We start from the raw sequence: 23,406 nt of genomic DNA, 5'->3' as shown, positions 1-23,406 counted from the left end.
CACAAAGAATTCCTACACACATTCTCCCACCCACACACCGCAAAAGGAAAAAAACCACCCAACAGAGGCAGACTCCATGGGCACAGTCTGTCCATAAAGTGGAAACCAGTCTCACACTTTATAATCACACCTTCTATATCACCACAGAAGGCAGGCCTCCTGCATAAGGCATCGAGTTTCACAGCCATGCTCAAACACAGGACTGTTAAAACTAATCCACAGCAAGATCTGTGAATGAGAAGAAAGATAGGTAAATACTCACATGAAATATGGCCCCAATTAGAGAACTCAACAACACTTGCCGTACAGATCGTTTCTCTGGCAAATGCATAAACCAATAACAATTGAACCCTGTGTTCATAAACATAGCAATCCACACTTGAAAAGACATTTTTTAAATCACAATCAAGTCTGCACATCTTTAGCTACCTCTTAAATGATCTCTATTTCTATTAGAAACTAAACAATGTTCTTTGATATCACAAGGAATACAGCCTACATCTCATTAAAAAAAGACGCAGTTGTAAACTGAAACCAGGACAGTCTCTCTGATGAGTAAAAAAAAATGATAGATTTCAATTTTTTTCCTTTAAACAACATAATAAAAGTCAAAGTCTATTTCCATCCAAAGGCTGCCAAAAAAAACTACTGATGGGATTTGCCAATGATCCACAATTTATGTTATAAAGTTAGACAAGAGTACCACTAAGTCTATCAAAGTTGTTAAAAAGCAAATTCTAGTCTGTTACTGGCACCCAAGTAGCTAGAAATTAAATCCAGAACTCTACCACCATAAATATTTTGCAAACTCAAAACTCCGTTTTTTCTTGCTGGAGAGGAGCTTTACCAGTTGTTTTTAATCAGACAAATAAGAAACCATTAAAATCTGAGGTGCTGACCTAAATTATAAAAGAAGTTATAAAATAAGCTACCCCACATTCCAAACCAGGAAAGTCTTTTATCTTTTTGTGTTGTTGTTGATAATTATATTATGTCTTTATCAGGAGGGAGCGATCATAAAAACAACTTTCATTTAAAAAGAAATAAATGAAAGATTGTAAGGCATGATTAAAGAAAGTATGATGGAACATAATTTCAAAATGTTGGATCTCGAGAAACCATAATGGCTTTCATTTATTGTGAAATGAAGTTAAATCTGTAATCATGATCACAACTAAATAAAATCTATTGGCAATATCAAACTCCTTATTTTTAACCTGGGGATAATAGTAGTTCCTGCCTCACAGATCTGTTGTAAGAATTGAATGTGTTAATATGTGTCAAGTGCTAAGTCTAGCATAGCAAGCTGCGTTAGCGTTTGCTCTTAGGATTAATATTAGTAACCATTAGCTCTTAGTATTAACATAAGCATGAACATTATCAGCATTGTGCGAAGGTCTACTTCAGTATAATCAGTTCCCATACAACTCCATCTAAGTTGCACCCCACAGGAAGCCTCTTCTCATTAACCCAGCTCTTACAGACCCTGCTTTCTTCTAAACTCCTACTGCTTTCTGTTAGTCTGACCATACACCATAGAATTTAATTACATTTTCAATTGTTCACTGTTGAGCATGTTAATTTTAAATAACCAAATGGATGATAAAAGGCTTTAAAAAGAAGAGACCGGGCTTCCCTGGTGGCGCAGTGGTTGAGAGTCCGCCTGCCGATGCAGGGGACGCGGGTTCGTGCCCCGGTCCGGGAGGATCCCACATGCCGCGGAGCGGCTAGGCCCGTGGGCCATGGCCGCTGAGCCTGCGCGTCCGGAGCCTGTGCTCCGCAACGGGAGAGGCCACAACGGTGAGAGGCCCGCCTACCGCAAAAAAAAAAAAAGAGACCATGTACTCATGGTCTTCTGCTGTCTTTTCTGGTTCTCAAGCCTCACACTCTTAGGAGAGCAACTCCCTACCGAGTAGAGGGCAACACTGGATCATTTTCCACCAACACCAGTCATGGTTGAGGTAGAAGGTGATAAAAGCTGAGAAAACCTTAAAGGTACAGATGAGGGCCCTGGTCTTCTAGAAAGAGACATATGCATAGTATAAAGCAGCGTTAAGTTCCAAGCTAAATCTCATGCCTACTATATAATTCCTGCTGTGTAAAATTCTAAAGAAGAAAAGATAACCCAAGTATAAGGGTTAGAAAAGACCTAATGCAGAAGGACCAAAAATGTGAAGAGTAAACCTTATATAACGAACTACCAGTTAAAGAGCATCCACGCCACGGTAAATAATTTTCCTACTGTAAGAAAATAGCTAACATATACCAGGTGTTCAGTATATGCCAGGAACTATTCTAAGTGCTTTATACATAGTAACACATTTGATTTTCAAAATATCCCTGAGACAGGCACTGCTGTTTCCATCTTAAAAATATGGGAAGTGAGGTACAGTAAAGGTTAAATGATTCTCACAAGATCATGCAGCTAATAAGTGGAATGGCTCAGTTATAATCCCAGGAACTGGGGCTCTCAAGTCCATACTCTTTATCATTATGTAAATCTACTCTCTTTATGAGCTCATGTAATTCTCCTAACAGTCCTGCAGAGGATGTCGGGCATTCCAAATATTGTAATCTATATGAACAGAGTCCCTAGAATTGTGCAGTGCACAGTCTGAGCAGCCATGTGTGGCAGCCATAATGATCTGCATCGTATAGGTAGAAAGTTTAATGATTTAGCCAAAGATGCAACAGTTTATACAATCAAAATCTGAAATATAGTCAGTCTCACTCTTCACTCAAACATGGAATCAGCAAAGCCGAGACAGGGTATTGAGCAAGATTTGTTCTGGGACCCAAGGAGTAAACCAGTTTGGTTTAGTAAGAGAAAGAATAAAGAAAAAGGATAAAGGTACTTAACTCATTTCCCATCTAATCTCTATGCTGTGGGTGGGAGAAAAAAGTCACTGAATGTTCCTGAAAAGCACAGTGTATACAGCATTGTCCCAAAGAACTGAACCTACCCATATTATAAGGATGAACTGTGTAACTATATATAGCAGTATATTACAAAGGAATCTCTTCTCCAGAGGAAAAAAAAATTCAAGAAGCAGCAAAGAGAAGAACTGAAGGCTCAGCATTGCAAAGATGACAGCAATGGATAGGGTCTAAACAACATGGAGAAGTGCTTAAAAACAGAGTTGTCACAGGATAGAATTCACTAATGGACATAAAAATATTCTGGAAATAGAAAAACTCTTACAAATGCAAAATGTTACAGCCCATTATAAGGGAGAAGCAAGGAATACTGAATAAAGGGTGGGATGAGAATGCAGTCTAGTTTTCAAGATCAGCTGGAGTTTCTGTTACACAGTGATTTCATTTTTGATTTTGCATTTGCAATACTGTAAACTCCCTGAATAGCATTAAGAAAAATGTAAGAACAATGAACTACAAAGTTAAGATACAACTGATTATATTTATTACATGTAAACTTGTACTATTTAAATCCCTCTCAAATGACTAGGAAAAAAAGACTCAAATAAGAATATAGGGCCTCCCTGGTGGTGCAAGTGGTTGAGAGTCCGCCTGCCGATGCAGGGGATACGGGTTCGTGCCCCGGTCTGGGAGGATCCCATATGCCGCGGAGCGGCTGGGCCCGTGAGCCGTGGCCGCTGAGCCTGCGCGTCCGGAGCCTGCGCGTCCGGAGCCTGTGCTCCGCAACGGGGGAGGCCACAACAGTGAGAGGCCCGCATACCGCAAAAAAAAAAAAAAAAAAAAAAAAAGAATATAAAACACTACGTAAGCCATCAAGATGTCCTTCAGTAGTAGGTAGATGGATAAACTGTAGTATATCCAAACAGAATACTATTCAGCGCTAAAAAGAAATGAGTTCTCAAGTCATGAAAAGACATGGAGGGAACTTACATGCATATTATTAAGTGAAAGAAGCCAATTCAAAAAAGGTTACATACTGTATGATTCCAAGTATACGATACCCTATAAAAAGCAAAACTGTGGAGTCAGTAAAAAGATTAGTGGTTACCAGGGGAAGGGATGAATAGGCAGAATACATAGGATTTTTAGGGTAGTGAAAACACCATAGTGATGGGTACATGCATGTCATACATTTGTCCATACCCATAGAATGCACACTGCCACCAAGAGTAAACTGTTATATAAACTATAAACTTTGAGTGATTATACTATGTCAGTGTAGGTTCACCAGTTGTAACAAATGTACCATTCTGGAGGGGGATGTTGATAATGAGGAATGCTATGCATGTGTGGAGGCAGGGAGTATATGAGAAATCTCTATACCTTCCCCTCAGTTTGGCTGTGACCCTAAAACTGCTCTTAAAAAATAAAGTCTTAATATAAGTAAACAAACAAAACAAAACATACAAGAACTTTTTGGCTTCATGACCTGCACATGTGATGTGCTTATTCATGCTTCTATTTAAAGGCTGGAAAACTTTATTTTAGAAAAATAACATTTATTAAGACTTAATATTAAGTCTGATACTTATTTTTCAGAAGTCATTTTATTCTCAGCAATTCCATCACATAGGAATTAACACATCCATTTTGCAGATGAGAAAACTGAGTCTTGGTTAAGAAATTTATGTAAGGAACTTCTGAGGGTGAAGATCTAGCAATCTGTAAGCCTCTAAGAGGCATGATTACAAATCCAAAACTCCCTTTTTCCCCCCACTAAACCATGATGTCTCAAACCTCCAAGTATCAGTCAGTTCGGTAAAAATTTCATAAATCTGAGTAGGTTCACCTTTGTGATCTCTGGCTCTTATAAAAGGAAAATAACTGAAAGCCTACGTCAGGTACTCTTTTCTATCACCTGCTAGTAAAAGCTGAACTAGCTTAAGATGCCTCTACCTTACTGTAAAAATACATTCTATAAAGGGAATATGAACTAATATTTTAATGGCAATGAGCAAAGAAATATAATGGCAAATACTAAAACCAAAGTCTAAATGAGACTGTTTTTTCCCCCCACAATAAGATTTCTGGGGGAAAAAAAAAAAAGGCAACCATTTCCAAATACTCGACAGAAACTGGAGACTGGACGGAAAAAAAAACCAAAAAAACCTGCAAAAGTGACATTACGCAGTCTGTGGCACATTCTTCTGTACTTGATAATGGAACCAAGTATTTTTCTTTTAAAACGTTAATATAATTGTGATTTTTAAAAAATTATAGTTGCCTTTAAATGCTAATATATGAGGAAAATATAAATGAGAGGCAGAGATAACTAGCATAGTTCTTTTCTATCAATTAAAAGGTCTTTCTTCACCAGATTCAAAATAACCCATTTCCATTATTCCACATATAAGCTCAGTAAGAGCAAATAATTTTTTTAGGAGGGAGTAACATAATTTGTATCTGGCACACAATTAACATTCCTGAATGAATGAAAAGTATGAATGAATTTTCATTTGGAGACAAATTAGAAATATAAATCCACACTTGCAAAGAAAGGCTCGTCTCTTAACTGACTTCACCTTTTATTCTTTTCAGAATACAATTCATTGACAAATACTTTTACCCTAAGTTATACATTGCACAAAATAAAGACATTGTTAATTACCTGTTTGATGGCACACCTTTTGCCTACCTTCATTGACTGTTGTCAGAGACACTAATTAACTGCTTTAAAATCTGCATAGGCTCCCAACCGGCTGCAGAGCAATGCCCACACTCCTTAGCAAGGCACGCTTCACCACCTCCCACTCAGTGCCATCTCCCTATCTCTGCACAAGCCCAGGCAGAGACTGCGATTTAGCAAATCTGGGCTGAATCCTAGACACCTGTAGAAGAAAGAAAGAAAGAGAGGAAGAGATAGAGAAAGAAAGAGAGAAAGAAAAGAAAGAGAAAGAGAGAGAGGAAGGAAGGGAGGGAGGGAGGAAGGAAGGGAGGAAAAGAAAGGAAGAAAAGGGAAAAAAAACCCAGGAGATTCTGTTATACAGCCTGGATTCTGGAATTACAATCTCCAATTTACAAATGATGAAATCTAAGTTCAGAGAGTAAGAGAAATTGCCAACATCACACTGTCATCTAAGAAGGACCCCAGATTATATGGACCTTTGAACTCTAAAAATAAAGGACCTTACCTCCTCAAGAGTAGGAACTACAAAGCTTCATCTCTTCTCCATGCTCCTTGCTCTTTTCCTTTGTCTTTGTTTTTAACTTCTAGCTGAATGAAAAGGATCAGATACCTTAAAACTGCTACTTGCTCATTTCGTTTCAGGCAGAAATATTGGTTTTGTGCTTAAATACATTATTTGCCTTTGAAACCTGAGAACTTCTGCCAGAGACTGGGGGATCGTGAATGTTCTCTTGCTCTCTTTCTTCCATATTCCTCATTTCAGGTGTCCTTCATGCTTCTCCACGTGCTTGTTTTTCTAGGACCTTTCAGAGTGATTCCGGTGGTATTACTGTAGAAATTACCACCTGGTATGGACAAAGGCACTCTGGAAGGGTTTGAACTGTAAGCACCCAACTACAGTTAGAGAGGTGCAAATACCTGGTTTGATGGGGAAACAACCTATGACCAGGAAGAGACTTAAGGGGAGAGGTTTAGAGTCAGAAAGTCCTGGGTGAACATCTGGTCTCTACCCTGTCCGGTGTGAGTCACTGGACACGGTACTTGTTCCTGCATATAAAATGAGTGTCTCACAGGAGTGTGAGACTTAAATAAATTTGCATATGTAAAGGACTTAACACCTAATGGAAGTTCATAAATTGCAGCAACAGGTACAGTAGTATGATCTGAATTTGTGAGAACTAGGAGAAGTGTGTTAGGACAAGTGTGGTCAGGACTAAGGCCATGAATAGCCAGAGGGGATGCAGGGTTGGGCAGGCCTCTTTTCCAGGTATAGAATGAAACTGTAAGAGGGAATGGTGCTAAAGGAGCCACGACAGGCCAGAAAACTGAAGCTACTACACCACCCTTGGCTACTTGTCTGGCTGATCCTGTCACACAAAGGTATGTGATCTGACTCCAAAATCCTGCTTAGGGGCAAGAGGATTACTTTGGCTGACACAACTGTATTAAATACCTACTCTACCCCCAATCACAGAGAGATACAAGAAAAGAAAGTATCCAGCCCTCCAGGAACTTACAGTCTAATACAACAAAGATTAATTCACATGAGAGACAGCCACTAATTACTTCAAAGAAGAAGGTATCTGGGAAGAATTGTGACTAGTTTTTAAAACGGGCTTATTCCATACCAATACTCCTAAACAATCTTATGCCAGCAAATATTTCACTTTATCCAGTTTGTTAAAGCTACCTTCAGGCTTCCCTGGTGACGCAGTGGTTGGGAGTCCGCCTGCCGATGCAGGGGACACGGGTTCGTGTCCCGGTCCGGGAAGATCCCACATACCGCGGAGCGGCTGGGCCCGTGAGCCATGGCTGCTGAGCCTGCGCGTCCGGAGCCTGTGCTCCGCAACGGGAGAGGCCACAACAGTGAGAGGCCAGAGTACCGCAAAAAAAAAAAAAAAAAAAAAAAAAGCTACCTTTACTTCTAGATAAGAATGTAAGTAGTGTTAAGCTCATCTAGTAGTTACAGGTAAAATTTTCCTAAATTAAAAAATAATACTTGCTATGGGAGTTCAGGAAATGCTATGTTTAAACTTTCTTCCCAGATTTATTTCAACAGACCTACCATTAAATCTCCTATCTTTGAGTGACAGTAATCGATTGAAATTTAATCACAAGAATACACAGATTATGATGTCATATTTTGTCTACTAAAGTCAGGTCTTTCCCTTGAATTTGCACTTTTGAATATTATGATATAAACTATGAGTTCTAATCTCAAAATATAGCATTTGAAAGGAAACAGCATATTGATTTAATGCTGACTTTTTTGCTTGACTGGAAAATTTAGCGACTGAAACTAAAAACTGTAAATTCATAGTTCACTCATAATTTATAATTTTAGCCTGTTCTTAAATATATGTACTATAAATTCAATTTTTGTCACTGAAAAATCAGTTATATGTAGCTTATTTCAAATTTGCCCCAGTGCCTTCTGTAAGAAGCCATATTATAAGAGCTTTCCCCAGAGCAATTTTTCCTCTATGTATTAGATGACTCGCTCATAAAAATGAACCCTCACATCAAGCCAAATGTTCTATGAATAAAATGGCAAAACTGATAAAACTTCATAATTACTATTCCCTGACAAATTCAAGATTGACATTTTTAAAAGCCACAATTTTCCTTTCATTTTCACTTGGAATCTGAAAAAGAAAAATGTTTCATATTCTTTCAATGCTAAACACGAAGTAATCAATTCCCATTCAAAAAAAGTAGTGATGACAACAATCTAAAAAATTAGAGTTTGTTGCTGAAAGATTCATAAGAGATAACTCAAATATACTGGCCAATATTGCATGGCAGTACTCACTTCTTTTTTTTTTTCTTTTCTTTTTTTCCAGTGTTTATTATATACATGCATATTCTTTTTGAAATTGCGTTTTCATGCTCTTCATTTATCTTTTGAAGTGGTAGCTTTTTCCTTTTTTTTTTTTAACCTTTTAGAGTTTTATTGTAGTGACGTGGAAAGATGCTCAAATATAAAGAGGAAGAAAAAGAAAGTTCAAAACATAGGATGTACACTGAAAAAAAATATGTGAGACCTTAGCTAACAATTAACATTGATTTTCTCTGAATGGGGGGGGATCAATTTTTTATGTTACCTATTGCTACAATTTATAATTAAAATATATTACCTTTGTAATTAGAAAAAAAGTAATATTTTTAAAAGGCAACTTTACAAGTTCTTGTTACAGGAGATTACATGCTTGATACAAAGCCAAAAGGAATTTCAGAAATTCAACATTTAAGCTATGAGTAGATACTAGATACAATTTTTGTTATATTAAAACAGGTAATTCTTACTTATAGATACCTTCATTGGTCTCTATCAGTGGCTTTTCTTTTGAATTTTATTTTATTTATTTTTTATATGGCAGGTTCTTATTAGTTATCCATTTTATACATATTAGTGTATATATGTCAATCCCAATCTCCCAGTTCATCCCACCACCACCGCCACCCCACCACTTTCCCCCCTTGGTGTCCATACGTTTGTTCTCTACATCTGTGTCTCTATTTCTGCCCTGCAAACAAGTTCGTCTGTACCATTTTTCTAGGTTCCACATATATGCGTTAATATCCGATATTTTTCTCTTTTAGATCCATCCACATCTCTACAAATGACCCAATTTTGTTCCTTTTTATGGCTGAGTAATATTCCATTGTATATATGTACCACATCTTCTTTATCCATTCATCTGTCGATGGGCATTTAGGTTGCTTCCATGACCTGGCTATTGTAAATAGAGCTGCAACGAACATTGGGGTGTATGTGTCTTTTTGAATTATGGTTTTCTCTGGGTATATGCCCAGTAAGTACTCACTTCTTTTAGCAAGGATTGTACATAATTATTTGTGAGATCATTGTTATTCTCATAGTATAAATTTTAATGAAATAAGGAATTATAAAGGATATTCTTCTAAAAATTTTCCTATCTCAGGAATTTTGATCTTTCTTGTTTAAAACACTCTGCAGAATTTTACATATCCCAGAAAAAGACATTATTTCCAAGTTATTACTTTTTTTACAACAAAAAACAGACACATGGAAGGCATATAGTTTGTCACTGCAAATCACAGTAATAAGTTATTATTCAAAAAGAAAAAGTCTTATAAGATACAATAAAGAATTTTAAAGGTAGGCCTGTAACAGTTATATAAATTTCTCCGCTAAAATGATTTATTTCTGCTTTACTATTACACAGATTAGAAATATATATATTTATTTTCCTACACAAACATAATCCATAGATTTTTTTTTTTTTTTTTTTTTTTTTTTTTGCTGTACGCGGGCCTCTCACTGCTGTGGCCTCTCCCGTTGCGGAGCACAGGCTCCGGACACACAGGCTCCGCGGCCATGGCTCACGGGCCCAGCCGCCCCGCGGCACGCGGGATCCCCCGGGACCGGGGCACGAACCCGTGTCCCCCGCACCGGCAGGCGGACCCCCAACCACCGCGCCACCAGGGAAGCCCCCATAGATGTTTTAATCAAGATTTTTTTTCACATCATCACGTTAGATTCTTACCTTTATGGTAAAAGTAAGCTTTTTTTTTTTTTTTTTTTTTTTTTTTTTTTACCTTTGAGGAAAATAATACTTGCTTTTTTTCTATTTAAAGGCTGGAAATGGAACACTCAAATGCTGGAAAACCTGATATTTTCAAAATAAAATTCAACTGAAGATATGCTACGTCTATTGACACAAACTGCAAGTCAATTTCTCATTGATTCTGTGAAGTTATACTGAACAAGAGGTAGAGAAAAACCTTTTAGCCAATGTGCTAAATGACGGTCACCCCTGTTTTCCCCAGTTGTATTATGAAATGTTCCATACATGGGGCCCATGTCATTACTAGATCTGTTAACAGTTTCACAGCTCAGAGCCTGGCTTCATTCGTTAAGCATCAAGCTGCCCTATCACTTGTATAGAGCTGAAAAGGTTGTTATGGTTCATAATGTAAAACTCACAAAAGTGCACAGCTGCTGTTCATATTCTCAAAGAAGTCTGTTATAATAATGATGTCACGGAAAAAGGCTGGAATCTATTACATGTCCCAGACAGCCAAGCCATTCAATCTTTCCAGCCAATGCAGGTATATCGGTTGCACTATAAACACTGTGGTAGCATCACAATAAGGCAAAAAGTTCAATACAAAAAATACATCACCGAGGGCAGGTAATTAGGACCTATTCATAGTCCTGCCTTCAGGAAGCTTCACTTAACCACTGGAACTGCCCAAAAAGCACGAACATCACCATCTAACTGTCTGATACCCTACTGTGAACACAAAGCTTTGCAAAAATTACAATATAAATCATCAGGCTCTTGAAGAAAACTATACAAGGTCATCTAAACAAACAAAACAATTTCTCTTTAGCTATAATATATATCTACACAGGAAGTGTGATAAATTGAATCCTGGCCTCCAGAGAAATGCAAAGCAATAATACATTATTAATTTTAAGAGTTAACCTATGAATTTAAAAACTGCTATCACTTGTTATGGCACAGAATGTTAAGTAGCTTCAGACCCTGGCAGATAGAAGACGGAGAAGAGAAGTCTGGTTTCCTTATTTTAGTATTCTTGTATAACAAGACATACAAACCATTTTCCAAGTGAGAATTTTTAAAGGGATTTTAGAAATATATGAATATTAAATAGTTTCTACTGTATACATTTGCAACATTTTAACTATTTTCATGAAATTACAAATTAAAGAAAGGAGAAATTTTGAGCATCAAAAGTACAAAAGACATCTATTAAAATTATTTCAATGCTCTTGAGATAAAAACAGAGCAGATGCCGAACATTGAAAAAGGCCTAAATTCCAGTTCCAAATCTGCCACTAATTACTTGTTTAATCTTAAACAATTCATTTAACAGCACTCAATTTCAATTTCCTTCACTTTAAAAATGAAAACCATAAGAAATGACAATATATGAAGTTCCACTTCCCCACAATAGTATTTCTCAACCTACAGTCATCAGGTATGGGAGGACCAAGCCTCTGAATGAAGACAGCTCAGCCAGACTTGCTTAGGCAGGGCACTGTCCTATGCACTGAACACATGTTAATTCATTTAACATTCAAACAAACCTATGTGTTAGGTACTATTATTATTATCCTCATTTACAGGTAAAGACAAGTAGTGAACGGAAGAGTGAGAATTCACATTCAGGACAACTGACTCCGGGGCCAGGTCTTTTCACCGTCATACGAGACTACTGCATTATACTGAGATATTCTTTGGAATGAAGAGGTCTAGCTGTTTTAATTTTCTAGCAATAGGGAAAAGTAAAAATTTAAGAGTGGAAGGTTTGCTGACTGAGGATACTGCAGTGCTTTAGATCACAGCTGTTCTACAATACAGTACAATATGCGGAGAAAGTATTAGATAATCCCTAGCTCCTAATCAGTTTTATTTTGTTTACAAAATGCAAACATATTCTCAGTGTCACACATATGACCATTTTATCTGCATGGACATACTCTATCATATGCCTGCAACTCTAAGGTAAAAATTCTTAACACCTGCTTATATTTGGTGTTATACTCTGAGGCTAGAATTCAGTCCAATAATGGTATGCCATAAAGTGGCAGCAACAGTTAAATGTGATATTAGCTATGACATTTAAACATAGTATCTGTTACATATAACTACAGTTTGAAAATGAAATGTTTCAACCATGATTATTTATGGCTGAAGGCAAACCCTACTTATGAGCATGAAAATGGCTCTGTTTAATTTACTGCCTATTGAGACTTGTTTCTTTGCTTGATTAATTATAAGTAAACCAAGAATAGTTTAATCTCAGCAGCATGAAACATAATATTCAGAAGTTCTAAAATTTGTTTACTCTCTTGACAGGGGAACGATATATTCACAAAATTTCCTACATGTTCCCAGTCAGTTATGATCACTAATCAGTTAACTTCACAGATAGAAAATACCTTATGTATTTTTTATTTCTTCATCAAAGTGGTGAAATGTAGAGATTCTTTTCCTCGATTTTAATAGGCCACATAGCTCTAAAATCTCTGAGAATTCAAACTCCTTCACTGCATCTTCACACAGCTGTGAAAATAAAGTTACTCTGACTGCATTTAAGTTCTTCCTTGCCACAGTATAATATACATGCCAAAGTACAGAAGATGAAAAGAAAAATCAATTGAACAGCATCAGGGCTACACAAAACCAATCCTCCTCCTCCAGCTTCCTCCTCTTTCTGAAGCAACGACGACAGGCAGGTAGAACTCAAATCTGACTCGCTTTTCTGTCTTCTAGTCCTTCACCTGTGCCAAAGAACTATGTAATCAGAGAACTCCTTTTACAGCAAATAGCCCCTGTACAAGGTAAGCGTGGAAACAGATTCTAAATCATGTGAAACGTTTTGGGCACAGCTGGCAGAACACCTGTTGGGCATGGATGAGTGATGTGTGAAACACAAAACAACAGAAGCAAAGGACTGTTCACACAGCTCTCACTGCACACTTTTCAGACAATTTAAGATTTACTCAAAGACTCTGATGAAAAAGCAACAAACCAGAATTAGATTAACATTTTATTTTTCTTCTTGAGCACAGAAAGCCACGCACTGAAAATAAGTTCCCCAAAACGAATCGTTATCAATTCAATTCAACAATCTCACGGATGTGAGAAAGTCCTATAAGATGCTAATTTTTCTTTCTTTTACTTGTTTATGTGGCCCACACCACCTGCTAACTTTCACCATAATTTTTAATCTTTTTAAATGTCTACATATATTTTACAGATAAAAATGGAAAACCTCTATAAAGAAAATATGACTTTCAATTTTACTATTTTGAACTACTAAATGTTTACTCACTCAAAATTAATAACCAGCACTTTTTTTTTCTTTCATCACCTATAGGAGAGCCAGAGTGCACATTTCACAACTAAAATGGAGAAGGCATGTAAAGAAAGAACCTAGTTGAATTTCATAGGATTTTTCACCAAACCAAAAAAATATATAAAATATGGCTTCAGTCATTAAAGTTCCAACATTTGAATAAAGTATCTGACTTTCTACCTCTGAGAACTTGTTTCTAACCAATCAATAAGCATTTACTGCATCCTTATAATGTACCTACTACCATGTACCTTAAAATTCAGATCAACTTTTCCGCAGGGAGTTGGAAAAAAACAGAAGCAGAGAAATCAGTTAAATATCTGTGCCAAAATCCAGTCATTCAAGGGTGAAAGCCTTGGAGAGGATTATGAAAACGAGAATGCACTTTAGGGGTGAACTCTGGAGACCAAAAGAGGATGAGGTAACAGAACTTGGTAATACATTCAGTTCAGCATAAAGGAGAGGAACGAGTTTGGTGCAATTACAGTGGCCTTAGTGCATAGCTAACGATATGGTAAAGAAACGCTGAAATGAGTAATAATCTAAGTTGACTAGCAATCCAGCAGCCTCACAGTAATTCAGCCTATACATATTGTACAACTCAGTAAACACTATTTCTTCACATGTTCAACACTTGTGATAAAGGCAAAAAAAAAATCTTTAAAAACTTAAAGCTCTGGCAAAACTACAGAAATTTTTATCATCAGGAACCATGACATGTTGAAAATATCATGAGCAATGTTGCAGAAGCCTGAATTTATAAGAAGTCAGGTGGAAAAATTAACCAGACCCAGTGTCTGTGTCTTGAACACTTCTTGCTTTGTTATTTCATAAATGTTTGATTTTTACATCATCATCATCATAACCCCCCCATGCATTAGTATTGTTGGCTTAGTTTCTGGACAAAAAAAAAAAAAAAAAGAGGGGGGGAGGGTAGTATTAGATTAATTTGTAATAGTATCTGATTCAAAACGAACAATTCAAGTTGAAGCACTGACCACACTGACTAACCAGAATACTGTTGAAATTCACCAGGTACTTAAAGGACCGCTGGATTCCTTCAGTTGTGGCAAAAGTATCCTAAAATGGCTTTGGCTTTCAAATGTGTCACACTAAAACAAGACATTTTCCTAGGTAATATCTAAAAACAGTTAGATCAAACTACGAAAATCTAAAAATATAACCACTAATCCTAAAAACTGGAAAATAACAAATGAGATTTTTTGCTACATATTACCAAATTATGTTAGTAATATGCCACCTCTACTGATTGTTTCCAGCAAGAAATTAAGAGGAAATAAGAAAGCTATGGCTAGATATCAAATGTTAGTTTTCAGTTTGCTTTGGACCTGACTTTAAGTGACAAAGCTTATGAAATTTACAAACTTGACAAAGTCAAGAAACTCATACTACATTAGTCAAGGAAAATTTACAAATGTGCAAGTACAATGGGCCCTCAGGCCCACTTTCAAATTGTAGTTTAAGTTTTCATGACAACCTAATAACATCACAGACCACCATATTGTCAAGAACTATTACTTCTATGTTGAAGAGTTCAGTTATTACCCTGGTTTTAACTCATAGTGTTGGTTACTCCCTAATTATAAAAACTGTAAAAATTATTCTACCGCAAAGGAGAAGTGTGGGAAAACCTTAAGTTTGTAGTTGTAGTTCTTTTTGGCTCACATACAGAATTCTCAATCTATCACTTTAAGCTTCTGGTTCCATCACCAATTTCCTTAATCCTTTGCTGAAAGTTGGTGATTCCCAATTTAGGATGTCAGAGTCCTAAAAAAAATGTATTCGTCAAAGAGTAAAGGGGACACAGTGACTAAAAGTTGAGTTTATGTTATCAGATGGTCTGGGGTCTTGGGCAAAGCTTAAAAACCTCTTTGTCCTAGTTTCCTTTCAACATAGGGTTGAGGTAGAAACAGGGTATTGTGGAAATTATAATGTGCTTTTAACGAGGGTTTGGCATATGGTAAATGTAGCTATTATCATAGTTTGTTTGTCTTTTGGTGCCTAGAAATACACAGCAACTTGAAGCCACTACTACCTCTCTATGCTTAAAAAGCTATCAATTCAGCACACTCTAATCCTAAAATGCAAGGACCAAACAGGAACTTTAAAAAATATGAGTGATTCTGGACTGAAATGGATATAAGTATTTCTTCCTGTTTCTCCCACTAGACAACGACAACTAAAAATTCTGAACATCATCTACAAAATGCACATAGGAAGACTATGGAACGTGCAGAGGAGATGACCAGCTAGGGACCTCAGGACCCAAGGGAAACAACATGGCTTAGAGTTCCCTAACTTTCTTTCTGCCTCACATATCCTAGACTGAGGCAGCATTATCGTCAATGTACTCAGGGAACTAATACACAAGTGAGAAACGTATAGTTAAACATTGTGGTTGTAGATTTCAGCCTTTAGAGCCCTACAAATTACTTGCTCAATTTGTGAACCTCTTGCACCTTCCCACTGGTATTCTCTCTTTTTGACCCCCCAAGAAGATGGTTTCTCTCCCGTCAAACAGGCGTGCCCCAACTCAGTTTAAACGCTTTCTCACTGTTCCCCTGAAAACTAATGAATCTGGCTTGTTTTTGTTCTTTATCTCTGGTTTTCTTTTCATTTTCCCCATGAGGGTAAAGAGTGTTCTAGACATAACATCTTTGACCCCAGTAAATACTGTTCACGACTATTCTTTAGAACCAAGCCAAAGAGAGGTCTTACCTCACTGCCACTATAAGATGCTTCTGACAATCATTCCATTTCCTACTTGGGCATCTGCCTGTAGAACTTTATTCAGCCCAGATTCTGTTTCATATGGATTAATCTCTTTCCAATACGTACCTAGTATCCACCTCAACTTTCATTCATTGTTCTAATTTCCCCTATTTGATTTTTTGGCCCTTTACAAAATAAAAATATTCAACATCTGCCCTTATAGTAAACCTATATAAACTATCTAAGACTTACTAAAAGTATGGTAGACAAAACATGCACAGGAGAAGGACTCATCGATCCAATAACCAATACTTTGCTCATGCCTCAGACCACGAACCAACCTCCACTCCCTCACTATCCCACGAAACTTTTATCTAGTCCAAGAAGCTTATCTCATAACGTAAACTTGATCTTTGCCCTTCCTCCAAACCACCATGTGTATTATGTGTGTATACGTTAAACTTTTAAAATACACATAATTCCTTTGTATGCTATGCTTTATCTTGTGTTCCCAATTATTTCATGTGTTTAAGTCTTGTCCACCAAATAAAATCACAACCTGACTGAAGACAGGAACTAAATCATATTCTTATAATTTTTCCTACACTATAAATAGCATGATGCTAAAACACAAAGCAGTTACCAATTTATTCATTCAGTGCATGACAGCTGAATCACTGCTAGCTAGTGCGTTGAAGGCTGGGGATGAAGAGGAAAACGGAAGGCGGTGTCTGTCCCCAAAGGGTTTACTGAGTACTGTGAGGGAGCCCTGAAAACATTTACATTGAGAATCAAATCAGAGATGTAGTCAAGGCATCATGAGAAGACACAGGGGAAGTACCGAACTCTGCCAAGGAAAGTATCACAGACGAAAAAAGATTTCCTTCAAATAGAATCATGAAGGACCACTAAAACTTCACCAGGCAAACAAGAGAAGAGGTAGGAATGACATTCCAGAAAAAGGAAACAGCACTGTGCCACAGGACAGAATCATGAATGAACGAGCCAGCAGATAAACTGAGGCACCATGAAAAATCAACAGGCTATAATGTAGGGAGGGAAAGGGCAGTGACAAGGACAGGATGGCAGGTAAGGATGTGATGAAGTTGAAGGGCCCTGCATGCTACAGGATGTAAGCCTGGAAGCATTAAAGGTCATGGATGAGAGCGTGGTAGGATCAGGTATCCCTGCTGCTCCTGAAATGGTAGACAGTTTGGAAAGGGGAAAAGTAGACAGATCTTAGGAAGCTATTTTAAAGTATAACTGAGAAATGATGAGGATCTGAGGTAAGGGGTGAAAGAAATGGAATCATGATCACTGAAAGTATAGGTGTGGATGAAAACAAACTGAGAAGAGAGGCAAGCCAAGGAAAGACTGTGCAACGTCGACATTTAACAAGAACCTTTACTGAAAGTCAAATCCATGCTTAGTTTGTGAATAAATATTTCTTCTATCTTTAAAACTGTAGTTCTCAGTGTATAAACAAGAAGAAACAGGTCAAGATTAACATTTTAAAGCCTCAACTGGAAACCAAGTTTATCCATCTACGGATCTCGGAATGTCTTTCAAACACTAAGTGTGCAGAGATAACAGAATTCCATCTCCCCCACCCACCCCAACCTGTCAAAGTGAAGACACTGCCAACATACCTGTTCATCAGGTTTTCTTTTGAAATGGGCACAAATAAAATTCACTTCAAGGCAGTAATCAGAGTCTACGTCACTCTTTCTGTTTGGCCTCTATACAACTTGACTTTTTGCCTTCACCACTACCTCCCCTTTACCCCCTACCCCAGATTTCAAATTACCGCTTTAACACCTTAACTAACCTTTATGTGACCTGGTTCGACATATGGTGAATTGCCTGTATATAACTTGACACACAAACTCACTTTATGGTTCTTCCCTTAAAATCAATGATTTAATTACCACGAGGTGAACTATCATGGCAAATCTGACGTGCTTTAGATACCAACCAGATAAACAGGCTGCTGAAAACCGAAGTCAACAACGTTCTTGATGATTACGCACAGTACATCCACGTCAGATACATTCACTCTCTTGACCACGCTGAAACCTATCAAATAAGTAAATAAATGGAAAAAAAGTGCAATGTGAGGTTCACATTACATTTCAACAACAACATGCACACAAAACCTAAAACTTTCAGTCCACTACTGGAAGCAACATAACTTTAGGAAGGTAAAGCATTCTCCTCTCAAATCATATGCCAGTATCTATTTATTCTGTGCATCCTAGTATCCTGTGAGCATCTACTCTATCTATGCACTATGCCTTCACTGAAAAGTATATGAAATCTTGCATTTTCCTTTCGGTAAAGTGACTGCCAATAACCGAATGAAAACGGCATCTACCCAAAGGCTACCACCTCATCCTTTAGTTCTCAGCTCTAATACTGCCTCCCTGAAAGCTATTCACTGAACACTTTGGCTACAACAGCATCTCACACATCTTCCAGTCACTCTCTGTCCTTTCAGCTTGTTTCACTGTGTACATAATAAGCAGCCTTGTCTTGAGTTACAGTATTACTCTTTGTGTTTACTTTGTGTATGACTATTGCTACTGGACTGTAAGCCTCCACAGAGCTGGGAAGCATCGGGTCTTGTTCACCACTTTATCAGCAGTGTCTAGAAGAGTGCCCGCCCTGTGCTCAACAGACATTTGGTGGCCTAATGAGAGCTTCCAAATCCACAAACTACCAAAATATTAAAAGTCTGCTGTAAATAAAATCCTAACAGAAAAGGGTTTATTTGGTACTTCTGTGAGTTCACAAGACCCAGAGAGATGCATAACCAGACATTGACAGGCTAACATAAACAGATTTTTTTCATTTTGGCTTCTATCCAGCGCTGATAGTGAATTCAGTGGCAGTCAAATGTTAACTGCCCTTGAAGAATATTTAAACTGTCTCTAAAATGAGGAAGGGAGAAAATATAAGGGGAAATAAAATTAATAAAGTTAATCTTCTTACTGATAGCATAAATAGCACAGTCAGGAATTCATAACATAAACACTTTTTTAAAATGTCATTCAAGCTTCAAGTTCCTATTTTTTTCTAGGAGTGACTGTGGTTGTTAATGAGCATATACACTGGAACATATAATACAGAAATTGTGGGAGTCTATAGAAGTTGGCTCCTCTGGAGGTCAGAAGGCTATTTGGATCAAATAATGTGAGGGCTTTGTTCAGTACTACTATAAAATATAAAAGAAGAACGCTGAAACAAAAAGGCACACAGAATCTTGCAGTATCTTACTTCCAAAACATGTGATGGGATAAAGCTACATTTTCAGAATCTGCTTCCTAAAAGAACCCAATATTAATTGCATGTTGATGTGTAAAGCACACAAAAGTTGCATTTTCTCTACTTTGGATCCCAGACTCTCAGTTCTGAAAGTACAGCCCATTGTACATAAGTCCCAGCTCAGAGGTGCAGTAGACAGATTAATTAGTCTATTAAGTTTCAGTCGGATCCTGGCACTGATGTTTAGGTTAGCACCTTCAGCAACAAGTTTCTAACGTTTAACTATGCAGCCATTTGTTCCTGAGAGAAATAAGGAATGAAGCGGGGAAAAAAAAAAAACATAGCTGGGAAAAGTTCCCACTGACCTAAAGGCAGAAACATGCACGTGAGTCAGGGGTAGACTGATGTATTTATAAAAAGGAGAAAAACTTCAGTTGATTAGTTCTTGCTATGTTCAGTGATGAGGAGAAAAATAAATGGCTTCATATCGAAGGGAAATTTAAATAGCATTTAACACTCTACAAAATCAACCTAGAAAACGATGATAATTTGCTATGACTTAGCACTAAAGATAAACCAATTATTTCATATGACGAATCTGTGAAGCATTTCACGATAATACTAAATACTTGACTAAATATCTGTGGATGCTAAAAATGACTGAAATGAACCAAATCACGTATTTGAAAAAATAGACATGAGACACAAACACAAAGGCACAGAGGGCAAGACGGAAAGGAGGGGTGGGGGAGAGAGAACCACCAGTTATCCTTCACCTTATAGCCAATAGCTACTGCAAGGTGTATCCAAAAGAACAACATACCAGACATAGTTTGAAATTCAACAGTAAAAGCAAAATGTGTTGATTATCATAGAGCACAATAGAATACCTCTGCACTATGTAGGAATTTTCTTTTCTCTTAAATTTTTCCTTTTCTTTTATTCAGTGGGGTCATGGTAAAGTGGAATGTTTTCACAGCATCAGTGACCCAGATGTGTGTAAGATATTAGGCTCTAAAAGCTGTTCTATGCATGAGAATTGGGTGTTCAGACTGTCTCAGGTATCTCTGAGAACAGTAACAAGAAATGAATGACTCAGTTTCTAATGACACTATCTGTCAAAACAAATATGTTACACATTGAGCAACCACACTATGTTAGAACCTGGATACACCTACATTAAAGTGATGTTAAAGACTAGGCCATTTAAAATCCAACCAGAATGCTGGATTCCTGAAAAGGCAATCAGAGTAACTATGGCTTACCATTTTCTCCTGAATATCCTATTAGTTGGGCTCTATGAAAGCTTAGGTTCACCTAATTCTCCCCAAACACAGTGCCATTAAATTGAGGATTATTAAAATTTATAATTACATTCCTTGGAGTTTTTCTTCAGGAAATAATCAGATATGTTCAAATAGAAAAGAGTTCTAGAGGTTAAAAAAAATTAATATTATTTATAATAGCAAAAAGCTAAAACAATGTAAATGTCTAACAATAAGAAGATAATTCAATAAATTATGAGATAATAGAATATTAAGAAGTCATTGAGTGTCATGCTTTCAAGGAAAATTTAATGGGACAGAAAAAGTCCTGGATTACGGCAGGCACATGAGGAAGAACTGTTAAAGGAAATAAAAATGCAGTGTACAAAACCTACACAAAAACTATATGCATAGTTTGATTCCAATTTTAATATATATGCACATTATATGAAAACATATTACATATCCATCTTTTGTACATAATATGCACAGTCATACAAAAAAGAGGAAAAAAAGACACACCAACATGTTCACAGAGGTTATCTTTGGGTAGGAGAACTGAACAGAACTCTAATCACAAAAATATACTGCTTTTATAATTAGAAACGAAGCTATAGTAGCTACTGTAATAGTTTGAGCCAAGTTGGGCTTCCTTGGTGGCGCAGTGGTTGAGAGTCTGCCTGCCGATGCAGGGGACACGGGTTCGTGCCCTGGTCCGGGAAGATCCCACATGCCGCGGAGCGGCTGGCCCCGTGAGCCATGGCCGCTGAGCCTGCGCGTCCGGAGCCTGTGCTCCGCAACGGGAGAGGCCACAACAGTGAGAGGCCCGCATAGAGCAAAAAAAAAAAAAAATATATATATATATATATATATACTGCTTTTATAATTAGAAACAAAGCTATAGTAGCTACTGTAATAGTCTGAGCCAAGTGGAGTTGACCACAATTGAAGATAATGTTCCTTGTATAAGTCATCAGTGCAACGAAGGATGAGTTAGATATCTCTGAGTGATGTCCCCCTCAACCACTGCCAAAGACCCCCAAGTCCAACCACGTCCACAAGTCGTGATAACCTCCAATACTATCTTTTGTCCCAGGTATGATTAATCCCTGTTCTTAAACTGTCTCCTCTTAATACGTGTAGTAATCAAATTTCTACTTATCTGTGACACGTATTGTAAAAAGGCACAATATTTCTGTATCTATGGCCTTGGAATTTCTTCTCTGAGGCCAAAAAAGGGGGTGTGTGTACGTATATATTTGACAAACTCATTTATTTATGATAAACTACCCTAAACCTGCCTCACATACGGCAATGGCTATTTTTACAAGCTCTGCTGAAAAGAATTCCATCTTTCAAACTGACAGTTACAGTTTCCCCAAAACATGTCATTTTAAAAGTGAGTTTTTAAATGCACTTTGAAGCAACACTGCCAACTTCTTAAAGTGTTTAAAAAGATGCAGTTACTCCCTAGATTCTGCTTCTTAAGATATAAATTATTTTGTGGGCAAAGTCCATTCCAACCTCTCTTGGATGGTATGAAAATCCAACAGATTTTTATACCATCATCTGTGTCACCTCTAAGCATCTCCTTGTGTAGTTTTCCTTCCCATCATTATGAAATTAAAGCAAACATCACTCTTTTTTTGTTCTATGTGTGTGGTTACCATGGTAGTGACCTGAATTTTGCAGCTAGGATAACCCTATTTGGGGCAGGGGAGAGAAGAAAGGGACCAAAAGAATGGAAGAATAAGTTCGGGTAATGGTCAGCACCTTTAAACATTTACTTTTCTCTTGGAACTGCCTTTGGCCAAACTCTATAAAACTATGACCTGACCCTCAGCTTCCTGGCATAAAGTCCTTAGGCTTATGATGTGAACACCATGAAACTGGCAAGATCAGCAACACTTTCCCTTGCTCGTAAGAAGAATTAAAATCCTGTTTCTCCCAACCCCAAAATTTCCACCTCAAGCTCCCCCTAAACCTAGTCAGGCCTTGGTTCACAGGTTCTAAAGACCAGACCATGGAAATACCACGTGGTGACTCAAAGTCTCTGATGGAAAACAGATGAGACAGGACACACTGCTTGCCTAGCACTCTTCAATGTACAGGTCCCCCTCACTGTCTTTCAGGATGTCAGTGTAGGGGACACATGGAAAGAACAGTTCGTGCAGAAGTTTTGTACATTTTCTACGTTCATGGGTTATCTCAGCTGTCAACAAGGTGATTTCCTTGAATATTTGCATCAACTGAACCAACGGTTTGAGGTATTTTCAAAGTTTTTCTCCCCTTAAATAATATCCTTTACAAAGAAAGGCCAACAGATAACAGATAAAGGCCAACAGGCAGCAGATATGACTGAAGAGTGGAAGAGGCAAGAGGGCTACAGAAGTTCACCAACAGCCGGCCCACCTACTCTTCAGATTCCCTACAGGGCTCCTTAGACACCCCTCAGAATTCTAGAGCCCTGAGGGACATGATCTGAAAACCAAGTAAACAGATTCTGCACTGGCAATCTCAGAGTTAATATTCACAGTGCTGACTATTCTAAAAGTCCATGACACACATCATTTAAAACTTTAAAATTCAGAAGCTGTCACTAATTTTTTCAGCAATATTTTACTCCATTGTTATGAGGAAAATTATGTCATGATGGCATTTTTAAATCGGAGAGATCATAAAAGTAATAGGCCCACGTTCTTAAAA

The 23,406-nt window shown here is 37.5% G+C and overlaps 1 protein-coding gene across 2 annotated transcripts in view; it reads right to left on the bottom strand.

The window, feature by feature from the left end:
• BMPR1B (bone morphogenetic protein receptor type 1B) overlaps positions 1–23,406 on the bottom strand; it is a 424,639-nt gene that overhangs the window by 215,496 nt on the left and 185,737 nt on the right. The window contains exon 2 of one of the 2 annotated variants that reach the window (XM_060094814.1): positions 18,147–18,247. The exons of the other annotated variant lie outside the window; for it this stretch is intronic. The gene's annotated coding sequence lies outside the window, so the exon portion shown is untranslated. The remainder of the gene's footprint in view (positions 1–18,146; positions 18,248–23,406) is intronic. 2 annotated transcript variants of the gene reach the window in all.

The sequence above is a fragment of the Mesoplodon densirostris genome, chromosome 1 (genome assembly GCF_025265405.1).
Source record: "Mesoplodon densirostris isolate mMesDen1 chromosome 1, mMesDen1 primary haplotype, whole genome shotgun sequence".
In the NCBI taxonomy this organism is placed as follows: domain Eukaryota; kingdom Metazoa; phylum Chordata; class Mammalia; order Artiodactyla; family Ziphiidae; genus Mesoplodon; species Mesoplodon densirostris.
Note: the sequence above shows the minus strand (reverse complement) of the source record. Positions and strands in the feature narration are given on the sequence as shown.